Source organism: Epargyreus clarus, unplaced genomic scaffold, assembly GCF_041222505.1.
Source record: "Epargyreus clarus isolate Ecla_fem2 unplaced genomic scaffold, WU_Ecla_fem_2.2 ptg000018l, whole genome shotgun sequence".
Classification (NCBI taxonomy): Eukaryota; Metazoa; Arthropoda; class Insecta; order Lepidoptera; family Hesperiidae; genus Epargyreus; species Epargyreus clarus.
Genome location: NW_027332226.1, coordinates 3,150,264 through 3,169,681, shown reverse-complemented (window position 1 = coordinate 3,169,681; position 19,418 = coordinate 3,150,264). Strand labels below are relative to the sequence as shown.

The 19,418-nt window shown below is 34.8% G+C and overlaps 1 protein-coding gene across 2 annotated transcripts in view; it reads left to right on the top strand.

The window, feature by feature from the left end:
- Positions 1 to 19,418, top strand: part of LOC140749475 (CUGBP Elav-like family member 1-A) — a 509,605-nt gene that overhangs the window by 96,653 nt on the left and 393,534 nt on the right. The gene's annotated exons all lie outside the window — the stretch shown is intronic.

The window sequence follows — 19,418 nt, the reverse complement described above, 5'->3', positions numbered from 1 at the left end:
TATTTATATTACGTTAATAAATATGAATCAAATTATACCGATAATTAATAAATGTGATATTTTACTTTTAAATATCACAGAAATTTTATTATAACAATATTACGTAGGTTAAAATCATTTTTCGGCCTTAACAATGCCTTTCATGTCTATAAAAAAGAAAATTTATAACATAGAACAAAATAAAATGGGGATATCAAAATGTAGATATGGATTTTTTCAAACATATAATTAGGTTAGAGAAAAATATCAATTTAAGGATACCTATATAAAAAGAAATACAAAGCATATTATAATTTATGTACCTAAATAATAAAAGTGAGTCGCTAATCAAAGAAGCTACAATAATATCGCCTTAACTCGCATTACCTTAGAAGTGCTACAATGCCTTAAAAGCATTTCCTGGCTAACCTATGTTGCAATAATTACTTCAAGCCCCTATGACTTTAAGTAATTATTGATTGTCAGTGGGAAACGGCGGGATAGATGACTTTAGAAGGAAACCGATGTTAGTAGAATGTAGATAGTAGAATAGAAAATGTTACTCTTTATATACGAGTATAATTATATTTTAATAATACATGTATAGTTTTCCTTTTTGACGTATTATTAACAATAAACAATATTAATAAGTGGTTGAGAGTGCGTATCGAATAAATAAAAATATTTATTTTGTGGCCAGTACATAAGGTTTCTATTTCATGGCATATCTCAAAACCACTAAATAATAAATTATTTGTACAGTGAACATTAAAATATTTCTGCACGTGTATTAGAGTACTATAAATAAATTCTATTAGCGTGCATGTTGAAGTGCTCATATCAGTTTTCCCTTGTACCAAATTAGATTTCGAAAATTAAACCTGCTATTTAACTTCAAACAAGTTTGCGCAAACCCTTATAAAAGTAATTTGATTTCTTAAGCCACATTAAACTTTAATAATGGGTAAGTGGATAGAAACAAATGAATGCAGTTAGTTACGAGTTGCTTAAGAGAAAAGAAACTAATGCGTGCTTTATAAATCTTAGTTCCTTCATTGCATTACTATTGCGCGGTCTTGGTAACCGAATGAATCAGAAGAGGTGGATTCTTAATTATTTATTAGTACTTTTTATTCTAACAATTTTTTTTCTGATGTTTGTATGCACTTGTACGTATATTAAACGCTACGTGTATTTGTAGGTTATATGTTTTGACTGAATCGGTTATTTTATCCATAATAAAGGAAATGTTTGTTTAAGAGGTGACCATATATTTTTTTCAATTATTCAAGCATGATCGTATAATAAACTTATTTTCATAAAAATATTTCATATTTTTTAGCGCCGTAATCGAATTACAAAGATTTTTATCAAATTCATGTTCATTAATAATTAAGCTATTTAATTAGGCATTTTATTTTCACTTTCCAATGATACTTACGAAAGAGTAGAAGAGGTAAATGGTATTCCCCAATAGGTAAGTGTTACTGCAGAAATGCTATATTAACGTTAATAAATAATCATTAATGGACTAACCAACATACATCACATATATAATTCCTTTTAATAAGTGCATAACTGCATATACAAAAAATTCAGTAATATGTTTTTTGCGTACATACCACTCAATTTATACCATTTTAAATTTGGTCGCGGTTCCCCACCACAAGGCCACAACGCATGTTAACCGTAACACGAGTAAATAACAAGCCTCCACAATGTTCTACATTATAAACAAACAGTACAGCATACATTACATATTATAAATGCAAATAGTTTAAATAATTTATTACAATGCGAATGGCATTATCACTTACAAGTCGCTTTGCGGGAAATATATATTTAATACGGCCTGCGACATAAGTTTTTACGCTAATGTCTGATGACATAAGAAATGGTAATGCAAACGTGTAAATAAGTAAGAATTTACGTCAGGGGTATACTAATATTAATTAATTGGAGTATTTTTGGTTTTCTGGCTTACATAATAGCTGAATATTTTCATGAAACCAAAATTCCTAAAGCATATACAGAGAGCTAAACCTCATAACTCGTTGAATAAAATAAACAATACGCGAAATATGATTTGATTTTATGTGACAAGTGTCACATATAAAGCATAAGCGTAATCCACATATAATGGTGCACACATGTAAACAAAGTGTACATGCTTAATGTTACATACGTTCATATTAGTGGAAAAAGATTCATATTAGAGTACAAAGCATGTATGAGCGCACAGAATTAAAGGAAAAGAAATCTAAGTTAGGATTTTTATCTATATTTTACTACCTACTTACATTTAGATATCCTAAACTTAATAAATATCAACGCATATCTAAAAATAGAAATAAAAGAACTAGGTAATTACGAAAATATATCCGTTACAATTGAAAATGATTTTAGAATTTATCCCTGCATTTACAGTAATAATATTGCCCTAACGTTATCCAAGGCGTCGAAAAGGTTGATTTATGGTATTGACCTTTTGTTTTGTCAGATTTTTCCTCATCTGTGCCCTCACGCAATCCGCTCGGAGGCTAAATACTGAAATACGTTTTACTAGTGACTTTATCTGACTTTACCTCTACTTTTTAATGTGATAGAAATGGGAATTTCTTTATGAAGTGTTACTGGTTTGACCTAAATAGTGGAAGTAACATGCCTATATTACTATGTAACATACCCGACATATGTTACTATCGGGTTGTTGTTTTTTATTAGTTTCTTAGGTTTAGAAAAGTAGTAATTTCAAAATCACAAAACGAAATAATAACGAATTTCTTAAATTATTGTTATCAAGGGATTAATTATTGAAACAGTTAAGTTATTTTAACAGGAACTTCTCGTGCAGGTTTTAAGATACTTTTAGCCTAATTACTTATTTAATGATTAAGAAAGAGTGAAAACCTAGTGAGGTCAGTTTTCGAGGTTGCCTTTGACGCAAGCAATATTATTTTAATTACTATTATGATACTTTTAATTAATCAAAAATTAACGACACCAAATTCACAAAGTACCAACTCTTTCCCAACTTCCGTGGTCGGTACTCCTCTAATCAATGATTAAAAGTCGCTAATGATATTTTTCTCACTCGATTTGCACGCAAAAGTCGAACGAACGGATCGTCAGGTCCAACCGCAATTAATTTACGCGCTGAAAGAAATCAAAGGGTTGTGATTAAAAGGGTGGAACGCGGTAGTAATTTTTTGGTTGAAGCCCATCGACTGACTCATGACTGGCTTTGTAATTTGCTCAAATTTCGAGTTGACGTGATATATTGTGGAAATAATTTAAAGTAAAAATGGTTTTATTTTACAGGACCGATTAAGATAAATAAAGAAAATAAAGGAAAAAAAAAGAAAATAAAGGTCGTCGAAAGTCAACTTTATTATGTAAAAAAATGTTTGAATGGTCGCAAAGATCTTCTTGTTATGCTTCTAGAATCATCTCCTCTACGTCTATTTCTACCTTATACCAGCCGTATGAAGAGCAGCTGTTCTGATTTAAGGAGTGTGGCAAGGACCTCATTTGTGAATATGTGTCACAAATGATTTTTCAACTTAGTCTTCTTAAGAACAGTTCCGTACCCATTCTGTGGTCGACTCCAGGTAATATGTCGAGTTGAATGCAGAGGTCTAGATAATTATGATTTACCATTATGTACATTGCACACTGCAAGCTCGTTGGCACTTCAGCATAATAAAGTTTTCACAAAAGTGTATTGTAAGTAATAACGAAATGTTTCTAACCCCACGCGTCACAATTTTAATCACCCTCGAAACAGCGCCGTGTTCCCGACACGGGTTTAATTGAAAAACGATTTTGCGGCTTGCGAAGGAAAATTATTTTTCAACTTGAACTTATTAAACCGCCCCAGATTAGCTTTAAGGGAAATATTAATTTACTTGCGTCTCTTCTCTAGAGGTATCGTTATGCGGGCATTGTAAGGTTCTGTTTTGTGAAGATGTCTCTAATTGTAGATAATTTTGTTCACTTGTTGACGTGCATGTGTCTTGCTTTGTAAATATGAAGTTTTTGGAACTGTGTCACAATTATGCCTTCTTAAAGGCAACAGTTAGCGCTGTGGTGTTCTGGTTTGAAAGTAGTGATAAAGTAGATTACACAAGGTGTCCCAATTTAGTCCTCGAATTTCCGTATATCCGTATGATTTCAATTTTATTTGATTTCGTGTTAACTATATGTCCATAGGACAGTAAAAACTTACCATGAGGTGAACTGCACGTTCGTTTGGCACTTTGTTTAAAAAACATGAACAATTTTGTTACAAAACTGTGTGTTTTGTCTTGCGTACCCTACTTAATTTTTTCAGTCCGTCGCCATCCACTACTGTAGGCTCTGACCGGACACAAAAATCCTATCTATTCCATTATTTCTATATATTATCTATTAGTTTCCATATACCTATATATTTATCTATTTATATTATATATATTTTCGTCCTATTTATTCAGGCTAATATTCGAAACGAATTAGGTTATTTTGATTAGACTTTTATTAACATATATAAGACAATAACAAAGCACACGCGACCAAAATCGTGCACGGAATCAATTGAAACAAGTCGCTTACGGAAAACAGACATATTTTTAGCAAGGGACCATAAAAATTGAATCTCATCTTTTGAAACCTCGTGTTGTCGTGACATTGGAGGTCATCGATCAAGCGGCATCTTCGCAACGGTTTCCAGGGAATTTGTGTGAGATGAATGGTAACTGCTACGTGGCATGTGTTGCCCGGAAGCCAACGGATATGATAAGCGGATTTGCTGATCGTCACATAGTCAATGAAAGTATGCTTCGATGTTTAATGTTTATTTTTTATGCCATTAATCGTATCTACGTTTCTTTTATGATTATAACGGCTTTGAAAGTTAATATGCGTTTTAGAAATTATGTATGAAATGCAAAGTAATTATCAGTAGAACGATGGTGGAAAACGTTGTAAGATGACACTTATAAATCCTGCGTAAGTGTTAATAAATATTTCAAATGTAACTGCACGAAGGTAATGTTTGTATATCCATATATTGGGTGCGACTTTATTTTGCTTTGACTACTGGTTTATTAACTGTGGAAATAGTGAAACTTTTGCTCGGAAGTCGCTAAAGCTCAACCCTTTCTGGTGCTCAAGTGATTTACGGAACTTTTTGTTGCCATATAAATAAAAAAATGTTAAGGGTGAACAATCCTTATCACTTATCTTATTAAAAATAGATAGTAGCCGATTCTCAGACCTACTGAATATGCATATAAAATTTGGTGAAAATCGGTAAAGCCGTTTCGGAGGAGTACGGTAACTAACATTGTGACACGCGAATTTTATATAAAAGATGTACTGACTATAAGTATTCACACTTTGTTAGAAATTTATAATTACTTTAATTTTCATTCTAATTATATTTAAATTTCTGTATTTGATTTTATTATAATTTTGATAAAATTATATTTTTTGCGTGTAAAAAGCACAGGTTACGGGTTGCGCATTACAAATAAAATGTGATATCCAAATACGTAATTAACATTGCTCCCTTTTTGAAATAAATATTCTTACGGAAAAGAGAACATGAATCTCGACCGTTACGTCGGCAGCGCCCATACAAGAATTACAAGCGTACAAACGACGCAACGAAACTTAATTAAGGTCCGGGGTTCGTTTCCGGCGCTTTGTAGTGGGACGAGAAATTATTCAAATTCAAAGAAACGCGAAATCAAGAGGGAATCGGCGGTATGCCGCGTAATTATTCATTTGCATTCGGGATTTGGTTTTGGGATACCTTTGAGTTGACGACTAAGCCACGGTCGTCAAAGGCGACTGAGATTTGTTATTGATTCCACGTTGCCTTAGTAGCTGTCTTACACGTTATTGAAGCGTTTTTATATTAACACTGACGTAATATTAAACGTTTATTAAATAAACCGTTCGGTCGTATTGTGTACATATGCGAAACCTCGAAAATATTTCTCCTTTTATTTTTATTTTAACTCAACTCTTTGGCCTACTACAAAATTTTAATTCACTATAACTTTTTCAGTATTTACAAAGTATCCATATTTTTATTACCTCGCATCGCAGGCTGATGGATGAATGGATGGATGATTATACAGTTTTAATATTATAGACAAACATGAAAAGTCAAATATATCTGTATTAATAGCAACTATTTAACTTTTAATTTCGTACCACTTTTAGACACAAATATAACACTCATTGTTATGAGGTCACAAGTAAACTACGGGGTACCATTTTATACGTAACGTATCGATCTTATTTATTGCCCTCTTCCTTACAACTATTTAGCAATTCTCATTGGCAACAGGCCAATGGGGGTAGATTTTTTCCCCGTTCCAAGTGTCGTTGTCTTCAATGAGCGTGGATCGTAATCGACCGGAAAGTTGCTATAAATCTTTCTTCGACTGTTTGTATTTGTATACTGATGAGCTGTACCGTATCCGCTTGCAACGTCACTCTTAGAATTTAGTAATGTATAGTCTATAGACAATTCCTTCCTAATTGGAGTCTAACGGAGTGTCCAGTTTCACATGGTCCCGGCCTTCGTTTCCCGGCTTAGGAGAAATCGAAATGATGAATATAAATTTTGAAGAAGAGTATATCTAAGAGCAGTTACTACTCATTTGATTGAACGTTAAAGTTTCTATAAAAATCGAATTAATTACGATAAATGTTTTAAGCACAGACAGTTTTCTAGGGTGCCTAGGCTACTTTTTAACATATAGGATTTTTTCAAAATTAACTATTTATTTTATAAATATCTGTAGCTGGAATATATTTCAAAGTGCAAGAAACAGAGTCTTTGTACATGCATGCCCCTATATGTTCTTTTGTTTTAGCTTTCTGTGTGTACACTAAATATATATTTTTTTCATTTTTTATTATATAGGAGTAGCAGACGAGCATGGATTCCACCTGATGGTAGGTGCCTACTGCCGCCCATGGACATCTGTAATCAATCTCAGATAGGACCAGAAATTCCTACCTGAGGTCGGCAACAGATGCGCCGCTACCCCTGGACTAAGCTGGAATGCCTCGAAAAAGTATGTCTCCCTTACCACACCCTTCATTACGGAACACAGCAGCGCTTAACACTGCTGTTATTAGGCAGAAATAGGTGTGGCGGTGGTGCCGCCGGAGCCGAACCTCAAAGGGGTCTACCACCTTTAAATAAAGTTAATAAAATAAGCTATCACTAGCTGTCCTGTAGGCAATGTACGCATAATGACAAGAGCATATCCACGAGCGGTCACGATCAATTGCGTACCATCAATCACCCGAGTCTAAACACTGTTGCCAGATTTTGTCTATTTTAACACGCTTTTGTACGCCTCACTTGTGTGTAACTAGCGGACTGAGTATGTTAAAATGTAATTTTTATAATATAGGAGTAGCAGACGAGCATGCAGTCCACCTGATGGTAAGTGGTTACTGCCGCCCATGGACATCTGTAATCAACCTCAGATAGGATTAGATATTCCTACCTGAGGTTGGCCTGAGGTGCGCCACTACCCCGGAGGACTAAGCTGGAACGTCTCGGAAAAGTATGTCTCCCTTACCACACCCTTCAAACCAGAACACAGCAGTGTTTAACGCTGCTGTTATGAGGCAGAAATAGCTGTGGCGATGGTACCACCGGAGTATATCGTCTGTATATCTAGAAAGTCAATTACGATTTTTTAACAAAATTTTATGTTCTTAAAAATGGGATCTTTCCTGTAGACTTGTATCCTTATAAGCAACAAAGTCGAATAACATTATATTATACAAGTCTGTAGCAAAATAAGCAGAGTTATTTGAAGCAGAAACTTTGTAAATCGTATCATGCTACAAAATATATCATTGTACACAAAACAAGTTTGTGATATTAGAAATTCAGTCTATATTATACGCGTATCTAGTTAGGTACACATAGACACGTCGTCCATCACCCGTGTCCAAACGCGCTGTTGCCGCACGTTGCTTTTGTGCGTTTTATTACGTCCACATAGAAAAATAAAAAGTATCTATTGCTAGTCTTAGATAATCAATTTCTAAAGTGATAGAAAGTATAGTATATTTAATATAATAATAGTATCTAATATAATAAGCTTCAGGTATCAGAAACCTAGGCTATATTATACGGTTACCTAGCTAGGTACACGTGGACACAAGCACATTCGCTTCGTCCATCACCCGTGTCCAAACGCGCTGTTGCTGCACGTTACTTTTGTGCGTTTTATTACGCCTACATAGAAAAATAAAAAAAGATCTGTTGTCTATAAAGTCGGCGTACAGACGATAGTTGAACGTGACAACGTCATAAGAAAATACTGATGGAATGGTTGCATTTTTCAAAAGAAAATTTTAATTTTATTTGTTTGATACTAATTTTGTATGGATATAGAGAAGGAGGTAAATACCCGGAGGCCGATTGTGCCTCTTTGTCGCTCGTTCCGCGTTCTCGCTTGCACTTCAAGCCTTAAATGGAACGCCTCAGAGCGAGGTAACGCCGCATGAGTCATGTTTTTTGGTGCGTGCAGCCGGCTCTATCGAATTATAAGACGTTGTCACGTCAAAAGTATCTACCTCTAACCTTAGGGAATCAATATTAAATACGATAGAATGAGTAATCTATCAAATATAATAACACCAAATATAAACTTGTAATATCGGAAATCTAATCTATATTACACGCTTACCTAGCTAGGTACACATGGACACGAGCACATTGGCGTCGTCCATCACCCGTGTCTAAACGCGCTGTTGCCGCACGTTGCTTTTGAGCGTTTTATTACGTCCACATAGAAAAATAAATAGTATCTACTGTTAGTCTTAGATAATCAATTTCTACAGCGATAGAAAGCATAGTATACCTAATATAAGAATAGTACTATAAGCTTCAGGTATCAGAAATCTAGTGTATATTATACGGTTACCTAGCTAGGTACACGTGGACACGAGCACATTCGCGTCGTCCATCACCCGTGTCCAAACGCGCTGTTGCCGCACGTTGCTTTTGTGCGTTTTATTACGTCCACATAGAAAAATAAAGTATTTACTTCTAGTCTTAAAGAATGATTTCAAAAGCGATAAAAAGTATAGTATGTTTAATATAAGAATAGTATTCATAGCTTCAGGTATCAGAAACCTAGACCTTATGTCCACATAGAAAAATAAGACCTATTTACCTTTAGCTGAAGTGAAACTTTGTCGGCAAAAAGTATATGCCAAATAATATTTTATAGTATTGCGTTAACCCTTTCAGACTTGGCGTACACAAATGTACACATAAAATATAAAAAAATGTTTTGGTATTTATTTCGCTACAAGTGCAATTGACAACGCTTGTGTTCATATGTCCACATTATAAACTACAAAAATGTATACTATTAACGCCATCTCTTAGCATTCTTTGTAACTTTTTCGACATCGTTCGATCAGTGGCTGACCGAAGTTGGAGCTATGTAGGTAAGCTCGTCATTTTTATTTCTAAAAAGTATGAAATAGCTAAATATACGCACTGCAAAAATATGAATTGATGTGTTATATTCCTAAGGTCATAAGTAAGATATAAATGTGAGTTTGTTATTCTATTTTTGTACCAATTATCACATTTTTTATATTTGTACACAAATGTACACATCAGGCGTAAACGATGTTTTTACGATTGCTGAAGTATTTTAGCTGTATTTGAAAAATCTATTTTGAATATGTTTGTAACTATATTATTAATGTTGTTGTAGTTGATGCTATATAAACTATGTTATATATGTTATATGTTGAGATAAAATACTTTTTTTACATTTTCAGATAAAAAAAACACCGATATGTTTTCACCGGACGCCTTGAAAGCTCTAATTACTGGAACTCTTTCCGATTTGGAGCTATCGTCTGATGACGAAGAACCGTTTGGATTTACATCTGAAAAGGAGTTGCGGTCTGTCCGAGTTGGTGCAGATGTCATCAATCAAAACCAACGAGAGGTATTTCCACCCGACACTGACGAAGATGAAGGGCCCAGCTCATTGTGGATTGGAACGAATGATCCAGGAGTTACTGACACCTGCGATGAAGTGGTTCTCGAAGTACCACCGACAACAGAAATAGAGTCCTCTCATGAAAATATACTTCAGAATATTACGCCTAAGCAGAACATTAGGTGGAGACACAGGGAACTCCTAAACACAATTTCATCAGATTGGCTTACACCAATATCAATTGACCCTACAGTTGAAGCCCCAGTGGATTATTACTTTCGGTACGTGCCAAAACAATTATTTGAAATTATGGCTGAAATGACTAACATATACGCAATACATTCAAATAAACCCAGGTATAAACCTACTACTACACAAGAAATAGAAATTTTATTTGGGTTACATTTAGCTACTGGTATATTTAGCTACCCTTGCTTGAAAATGTACTGGGAAACTGGCATCAGCATACCCTTGTTCTCAGAGAATATGGCCCGGGATCGCTTTTTTGAATTACGCAATAATTTACACCTTGTTGATAATACAATAATACCTGCTAGTTGCAAAGATGCATTTTACAAAGTTCGACCAATATTTGATGCTGTTAGGAATCGATGTTTAGAGTTACCGCTTGAAAAAGAACTTTGCGTTGATGAGCAGATGGTTCCTTTCACTGGGAAACATGTTGCCAAACAATACATAAAAGGTAAACCTTGTCCATGGGGGCTTAAGATATTTTTTTTATGTGGTAAACATGGGCAAGCCTATGATTTTCTACTTTATCAAAGCTCTAGTCCAGAACTTGATAATAATTTGACAAAAAAAATTGGATACGGTGCAGCTATTGTCCTTCATCTCACTAAGAGAATTGGAGAAAGCAAGGGCCACGAGCTGTACTTTGACAACTACTTCTCGTCATATCATTTATTACAAATTATGAAACGAAAAGGCATTATGGCTGCATGCACAGCTCGTATAAATAGATTCGCCAACCCATCGCTACTAAGCGATAAAGAAATGAATAAAAAGCCTCGAGGATATTCTCAAGAAGTAAGTAGTTTTGATGAAGATGTAACTGTGGTCAAGTGGCTGGATAATAAGATTACCCATCTTGCTTCTAATTTTGTTGGCATTGGTGAAAAAGACTTAGTCAACAGGTGGTGTAAGAAAGAGAAGAAATTTATTGACGTTGAACGCCCCGAAGTGGTCAGGAAATACAATCACGCAATGGGGGGAGTTGACCTATTAGATCAACGAATGAGTTACTACAGGACCTTCATAAAATCAAAAAAATGGACCCTTCGCATGATATTTCATGCTTCTGATTTAGCTGTAGTGCAGGCGTACCGAGAGTACCAAAATGACAATGCGTTGCTAGGCATACCAAAGAATAAACAACTCACGTTGCTTCACTTTCGTCGTCAGCTGGCTGAAGGTCTGGTGTTGAGGAATAAAATTATCATCGCTAAAAGAGGACGGCCCAGTGGCAGTAGCCCAATACCGCAAATTATTCCAAGAAGACCAGGAGAGGTTCGCCCTGTAGCGGATATAGCAAGAGACGGTGTTGGGCATTTCCCTGCACATGATGAGGGACTTGGAACACGGTGCAAAATGGTTGGATGCAAGGGAAGAACCAGGATTAAATGTATAAAATGCAAAGTTCACCTTTGCCTTAGCAAAGATAAAAACTGTTTCTTATCATTTCATACGTAAACTTATGAAACATGCTTCTTGAATGGGGCGAATGACTGATTTACCTATGTGCCAATTATTTGCCTATCCCAAAGAAGAAATCTTTTTTTGCTAATAATTATAAGAATTGTACTTAAGTTTTGTTAATTTTATAAAAATAATTAATATTTCCTAATAAAAACATTTATAAATTAAACTTTTTATAATTCCAATAAAACCCCCTTAAACGCTAGTCTTATCAATACGTAGGACGGATGTGCACATTTGTACACAAAAAGAAAAACAATTTTTTTTTAAAAACCTGACAATTAGGATTTTTTTCATAATATTTTCCTTAGTCTTTTTACTGTACTTTAGCTACTATTTTTTTTTTAGATTTATTGGACACAAATAAATAATTCAGGTCTGAAAGGGTTAAGAGGTCATATAACTCTGTGTGATTCCGCTGCAGCGGCACCAACCTCAAATCAATTTCTGTTCAGTGTTTGCAGCGCTGCTGTGTTCCAGTTTGAAGGGTTTGGTAAGGAAACATGCCTATTCGAGGCATTCGAACTCAATCCTCAGAAGTAGCAACGCATCTGTGGCCGACCTCAGATAAGGCTTTAATTTTATCTCGGGTTGATTATAGATAAACACTGCGGTTGCATCAATGTCGCTTCGGTTTCAGCGATGTAACAACAGTGTTCGGTGCTGCTGATTCAAGATCTATGATTATCCTTTATGATAATAGTTCGCTCTACGTCTAAAGATATCCTATTAAATAGGTAATAATAATTTGGGACGGTAGAGAAGAAAACGTTTCAAGTCACTCATAATTATCTTTTATATTCGTGGAAAGTAAAACCTTTTCAGGACACACAATTTCATATCATGGATCGTAGAAGCTTTTGCCGAGAAACCAATTAAATAAATAACATACATACATCTCTTATATATTATATACTAAATCCTCCTGAAGTTCTTAGAATAGGATAATATCAGATGGACAGCCTACCTAATGTATTTATGTCAAAATTCGTAACACGCCCGGTAACCGGATATCCGGCTACCGTGAAACTGGACAGAACCAGTCAATAGAGCCTGATCGTATTAAGGCATAGGTGTTAATCGAAGCCAGCGGCTCTCCAAGTATTCCCACTGGAATTCGCTTTTGAATTTTACTCTAAATGACAACTCAATTTCTTTTTACGTTGTTTCGTATGTATTCGTATTAAATATTAAGCATTGACATATATTTTAAAAATGTTTACAAACTAATTTTTTTTAATGACATTCCTAAAAATCGTAACTAGTTTAGGCACATCGACTGTATAAAATTTTAGATGAGTATTTTTAATTTTATATCTTTTTATTTCTATGCCTATTAATTGTCTATAAAAATCACATTACGAAAACCATGACGTACATTTCTTAATCTTTACAATTGAACTATGGTACTTTGTACGAAAAACTTTGAGGGACACTGTCCTAAAGGCTTAATTAAGCCGGCCGTGTTACACACTCGATGAGCGAGCGCCGCTGAACAACGAGACACTGAACTGTGCAGATGCGTCGAAACTACCCCCCAACGTAGGCTGGGGGACTAGTGATGCGCCGCGGTTTCACACGCATTAGAAAACAGTGCCTGATATGCGGATAAAAAGTTTTAATTACCATTTTGCCTTGCGATTGAGGAGGATAATGTGTTCGAACGTATGTATGTATGCATATACATTGATACGCCCTGCAGCCCATACCAGCTTGACGGGTTTTTACATAAAAATGTTGGTTTGAAACTACCCCCCAACGTACGTAGGCTTTGGACTAGAGATGCGCCGCTGTTTAACACGCATTTAAAAATAGTGCATCTATGTACCATTGTACCCCTTTTTACCCGATTGAGGAGGATAATGTGTTCGAAAATATGTATTTTATGTATGCATACATTCATTGATATGCCCTGCAGCAAAAACAGTTTGACGAGTTTTAACGTGTAGAGTATCGTTGGATTCATCTTAATTCTTGGAGTGATATTTGTTATATTTTCAAGCAATTGGATTTTTGTTTTTTATAATATTGTTAGGGTTAAAAAAGTTAAAAGGGTCGTAAAAGGGTAACAGGGGGTCCTTATTACTATACCTTCGATGCGTCTGTTATAGAGCTCTATTTGCACTTGAAATTTTAAAGTGTGTAAAACTTATACCCGGTATTACAACATAGACTAACAATAACAAAATTAGAAATAAAGGGAGATCCTCATTCGAGAAACCAGTATTGGTTGTATTAACTTTTATAATGCATATACTTCTATAGCTGATGTATAAAAATACTGGAAGCAGAGGTGGATGTAGAGGCAGAAAACATATTTTTTAGTTCGACTCATTCCCCCTTATTTTTGTAGTAACGCATATATGGCCGACCTTATGATATGTAAGACTCCAAACCCGTCCTAAAATTAATTAAAGTCGTTTACGGACCGCAGCCGCCACGTACAATTAAATGAACTAGGTGGTGGTTTCCTACTGTTCTAAAAAAATGAGATAAATTACTAATTTTGTACCATCATATAATCTTTATATATATATATTTCTTATGCGCGTGTGTATGTCACAGAACTCCTCCTAAACGACTGGACTGATTTTGATGAAATTTCTTATGTGTGTACAAGGGGACTCGAGAATGGTTTAGATTCACAATTTAGTCCGTGGGAAAAGGCTTTTTTAATTAATTAATATTTAATTCGTAAGTAGTTATAGAATCGGAAACTATGCATTTGATCAAGTGATGATCGTTAGCAAAGTTGTTGTCCAAGAGCCCACGAGGGTTTGGGAGTTGGTAAGACCAATTTTCGACAGATGGCACCACTGTCATTCCAATGCAGGTACAATTTTTCCGTTTTATGTATGTCATATTATTTCTTTAAAATGCGGGCGAAGCCGCAGGCACCACTAGTATACTGTAAAATACGATCGTGCATAGTTGCAATAAATTACACACATCTCGAGTCCGGCGCTCCGACGGCCCGCAAGATGCGCCGTACAAACGCTGCGGAAAAGTTTGATTGCATCTCATGAACTTTGTAGCTGATGTTACGTCCATAATGCTATGTATGTAATCATAAGTTTACGTTGAATGTTGAGACAACATATTGATGGGCAAATTGGGTATGTTTTTATACGGTTAAAGGATGTGTTAAGGGATGATTCAAGGTAGTTCAGACTATGGTCAAAGTGATTATGCTGATCTTCTATCCCATAAAAGTGTTTTGTGTTAATTTTAAGTTGTTCATAATTTTTAAAGTGAGTACTACATTTGAAATTAATTATCACTTCATTTACAGATGATAAAAAGCATCGTGAGAAATGCCTGAATGTTTTCTTTGAGCTTATGAAAAAGGTGTATGAATTTATTTTTTCAGTTTAGCTCTTTTACAGTAATAAATAACCGTTACATTTTTTTACAACACATTTATAGCTGCTACGTAACATAAGCTCAACAACTGCATGTTCATTTCCAATATTTCTAAAAAAATAAATGACTTTTATTTTATACCATAATAACATTATATGCTGTAACATAAGATCGTGCATAGTTGCAATAAACACACACATCGAGTCCGGCGCTCCGACGGCCCGCAAGATGCGCCGTACAAACGCTGCGGAAAAGTTTGATTGCATCTCATGAACTTTGTAGCTGATGTTACGTCCATAATGTTATGTATGTAATCATAAGTTTACGTTGAATGTTGAGACAACATATTGATAGGCAAATTGGGTGTATTTTTATGCGGTTAAGGCATGCCTAACTAACTCCTTCTTTGATACATGTATCAAAGAAGGAGTTAGTTAGTTAGTTCAAAGTGATTAACCTTGTTGTAGTTAGTTCAAATTGATTAAAGTGAACATGTGTTTTAAAAAAATATATAACTGAAAATTTGTATCTTCATTGGCATGACAGTGGCGCCATCTTTCGAAAATCGGCCGTACCAACTCAGAAACCTTTGTAAGCTCATGCAAAACCACTTTGCTAAAGATCATCACACGATCAAGTTTAGATTAGTTCATAATTTACGATTTTATAAAGGACATAACGACAAACATTTATTTTTATAATTATAGATTAAAGTATTGAATTCGTTCTGATTTTTCGAACACATTCGAAAAATTGAACATAGTTGAAATTAATTGTTATAAGTTCATCTCTCAAATTAACGATTATATTCCTGAATTCCTGAATCTTCTCCATAAGATTATCTGTGCAAAAATATATAATATCAGCATTTGCTTTTTTTAATGATTATTGGTTTCCATGGAAAATATTATATGATTATATTACCTATTTACTCTTTCTTTGTTTGTATAATATGTGGTATTCTAAGTCTTTACCCTTATCATACTGTAAGGAGTAAGGAGACTCGAGCCCAGCAGTGGAATAATAATGGAGATTATTCGCACTACTATATTCTTGTACACCGCATGCACAAAGTTTTGCGAAGCGAGTTGCGAGTAAGAAATACGTCATAACTAAAGTTAGCTCCGTCCTAAATATTCCCGAGCCTGCCTTATGTTTTGCCTTAGAGAATGCACGCATTGCTACACTCCGACCGATGCAGATATGCATAATAGCGTAAGACGTGCTGACGTTTTGTTGTAGGATTGTACTAGTTCCTATGCATCTATATTTTCAGCTTAAAACTCACTAGATTTCAAGTTCATTCGGGTAAAGGTACTTGTATTGATAAGTTATTGGTAATTTTCTCTTCCTTCTCCTATTCATTGACGCCCTGTGCATTATTACCATTCGCGCTTAAAAAGTGACGTTCTATACGTTTCGAATTTTTTAACTGAAAGATTTACTACTAATACACTACCGATCGTTTAAAAATACAAACCTGATTAAATAATATATTTATATACTTAAAACAGATTCAAGTCACGCAGTAGTTCTCTAATTATAAACACCGGCATAGATAGACGCTGTATTTTATGGAATTAAAAAGTTTGTCATTTTGGTGAAATGCTGTGCTTTGTCGATAAGATTATGAGAATCATAAACTCCGACTAAATAGGTTCAAACATTGCTAAGATTAGACCGCTCAAGCAGACAGACAATATAAATACTGCCAGAATAATACTGTCTTTAGATATCACGCAAATGAACTAATAAAATAATGCAAGTAACTCTGAAATCACAAATAGACGCGTCAATTTTATTTATACAAAAGAAAAGATAAAATATAGATGAACAGTAAAAGTGTTAGTACTGTGTGCACTGCACGCTTTCCCGTATTTATTGACATGTCAGGTCGCAACGACAGAGACCTGAGATTTGTGGTAACTGCGGGTACTTTGAAGCTCTGTGATGTTCAGTAAAATACATCAGTAAAGACTCGGGTTGGTGATGCATTGGTATAAAGTCTATATGAATGAAATTGAAGTAACAAGCAGCATCCAGTCTACATGATAGTAAATGGAGATTTGTGACCAGTTTCAAATAGACTTGGGAGTTCTATCTGAATTAGAAAATCTCTTGGAAATATATACTTACTATGCTATTCAAAGTGCATAATCTTATAATGTAATATTTTATTTCTGCAGCACTTCATTACCCTTTGTTACTCGGGTATAGCAGATAAATGTATGGCATCGGCTTCCATAGTGAAACGTCATAGGATTCTAAAGTAAATTTGAATTAAATTACTAAACATTATTGCATTGAATTCTGTGTGCACATTTTAAACAGTAAATATTATTATTAACTTACAATGATTAATTAATTTAATATTACCAAATCAATATAAAGCAATTAACCTACTACTATTTAGATTTCTTTGCGTAAGATATTTTTTAATTCTAAAGCACGAATTGTTTATCGAAAACAGTACGAAACAATTTTTCAATCCCAAACGGGACTGAGACCAATAAATATCAAGGAGTAAACGTGTTTACGTGCATCTGTGGCGGCGTCAAACTGTTTGCGCCGCGCGACGTCCACCGCCACGTCGTGCGTCGTGCGTTATTCATTGACGCGTCACCGCTACAGCGGCGAGCTGAGATTTGTAGCAAGTGTCCAGTGTCCGCGTTTCGTGGATTCATAGATAAATTGTTGGTGACAATTTCTTTGTTTAAACACTTTTTTTTCCTATCAGCATAAAAGCTATATTTGCGACTAGAAGTTGACTTCCTTGTTCCTGAAAACAAAAAAAAACTTCACAAAAATGAACGCGTTATATTTAGCACCTATTTATTTTTTTACAGGTAAAAAATAACCTATTCCAAATCAAATTTATAATTTTCGAACACAGTTTCTTTTTTACATTCTCATGTGTTAATATTAAAAAAATATTGCGAAGCCTTCCAACACAGTACGAATCTATTTAAATTCAATATTTTTATTTACTGTGAATATTTGTTTAATCTTATGCATAAAATTATAACTAGTAGTAGTGTAGTCCAATGACTCGGAAGACCAATAATAAATATGGGGAAGCAACGTGTTTACGTGCGACAGTGTCGGCGTCAGTGGAAATGTTTGCGTCGCGCGACGTCCAGCGTCACGTCGTGCGTTATTCATTGACGCGTCACACCGCAAATGTGGAGACCTGAGATTTGTAGGTGTATGTATATGTCGTATAGCTTAGTATTACAGATCTATGTGCGACTAAGTATTTATTCGTAGTCTTCAGCTACGAGTATTTTTATGACAAAGAAAGGATCGACTTTTACGCATATAGTTTATTAACTACGCTTTTTTGAATTCCTGTAATAAAAAATAAATGCTCGGGAAAGAATATTTTTATTTCTTTAACGCAAAAAAAAATAATTACTTTTAAGGATGAACTATGTTAAGTGATACTTAAATTACTTAGTTTATCAGCAACAAAGGATTCGATGCTACACATACCTGCTAGAGTATTAATGGTTTCATAACAAAACCAAATCTCGTCACATCCCCGAGTTTATTGTCGACATCCTGTTTCTGCTACTTATATCATAAAAAAGCACTTTGAAGTCACACGTAACAGTCATTCGTGCTAATTATACGGACATTTGTCAAAACGTCCTAATGATTTATGAGAACAACTACTGCAGTATTTAACAAGTTTAATTCTTTTACACTTTCCTGGCTTCAATCCAGGCGTGAAATTTCAATTTATTTAAAGCTAGTTGGCACTTAAATGTTTAAAAGCGTAAGTAGGACACGTAATTTCTTAATTGCGCCATTAAGTCATTACTATCACTTATCTGTAACACAGTTTACATAATTCAACGTCTGTTTTGTTGTTCCATTATTTTGGAATTTATTATGACAGTGTGATTTTGTTTAATTCGATGGTTTGTCGTTTACTTTGTAAGTAGGTACTTGTAATGAAAAATTTTACGTAATTATGCTCCTTCTCAATAAACTTTGCTATTGTTTTTCATTTTTTTCTGTAAATAGTCCACCTTTGTTCGTTGACAAAGGGGGAACCTTCAAAAGGTATCCGATGCCTTTGGAGCAACACCAGGTTATGTGGGATTTCTACCCACTAAAACCTCTCCTGTGCCATTTTCAACGCTACGTAGAGGACTCCGAGATCTCCATCGGAACGTAAACGGAGTCCTCTGAGCGCGATGCCTAATCAACAAACAACTAACCGTGGTCTCTTTGTGATCTCAGTCAGACGGTACCGACGCCACGGCTTTTTCTTACTCTTGGCTGTAGTATTAACCGCACCTGTGTTAGGTTTCCAGGACGTTATAAGCGATAAATTCACGACACATTCCAGCTATCATTGCA